The following is an 888-nucleotide window of genomic DNA, read 5'->3' on the forward strand; positions in this document are numbered from 1 at the left end:
TTATTTTCTTATTTTCAGGTACAAAGATATTTTCTTATTTGGTGTTATTTTCTTATTTTTGTCGAAATGCTAGCATTGCAATATTAAGGTAGTGGAGAACACAATACGGGACACGGTGTCCATTTATTACTCATTCATTATTAGCGAATGAATGAATCACATTCATGAGTGATGTGTCTTTTTCTTTTGTACAATAATACTACTAAAGAAAGCAAAAAACTCTGCCGATATTTGATTATTATTCATGTTATATATGCAGATAATAATAAATACAATCTTACTGCTATGTTACTAACAGTATTTCTGCCCACTTTTATTTATATTTATATTTAATAAAAGTATTTTTATAGATATGTCTAATTAAAATATCTTTTTTTATAGCTGTATTTAATAAATATATTTTTTAAATATATTTTTTATATATATCTTTAAAATATAATAATTAATTATTATTAACAATAAATTGACAGATAATATGATGATGCCTTATACTTTTCCTAATAAATATCATTTACATGATTACCAAAACGATATATTTTGTAAGAGGCTGTTGCTTTCTTCAAGATATCAAAACTCCGTCTTCGATCTCGTCCAAGATTTTTCACGTATTGTTCATAAATCAAAAGGGTCCGTACAATATATATTTTCTCCAGAAATAAATATTCCATATATATAGTAATAGTGTTATCATAACTTCATGAGTGACAACAATTAAATCTTCATGAATACGTTGTACATATTTGAACACACAATATAAAATTATAACAAAGGTTGAAAAAATCAAAATTTTACATAAAATTATTAAAAGAATAAATTAAACACATAAAATATAAAATTATAACAAAGTATTTGATTTTATAAAAATATTTTATATAAAAATATTATGAA

The sequence above is a fragment of the Arachis ipaensis genome, chromosome B03, assembly GCF_000816755.2.
Source record: "Arachis ipaensis cultivar K30076 chromosome B03, Araip1.1, whole genome shotgun sequence".
NCBI lineage: Eukaryota > Viridiplantae > Streptophyta > Magnoliopsida > Fabales > Fabaceae > Arachis > Arachis ipaensis.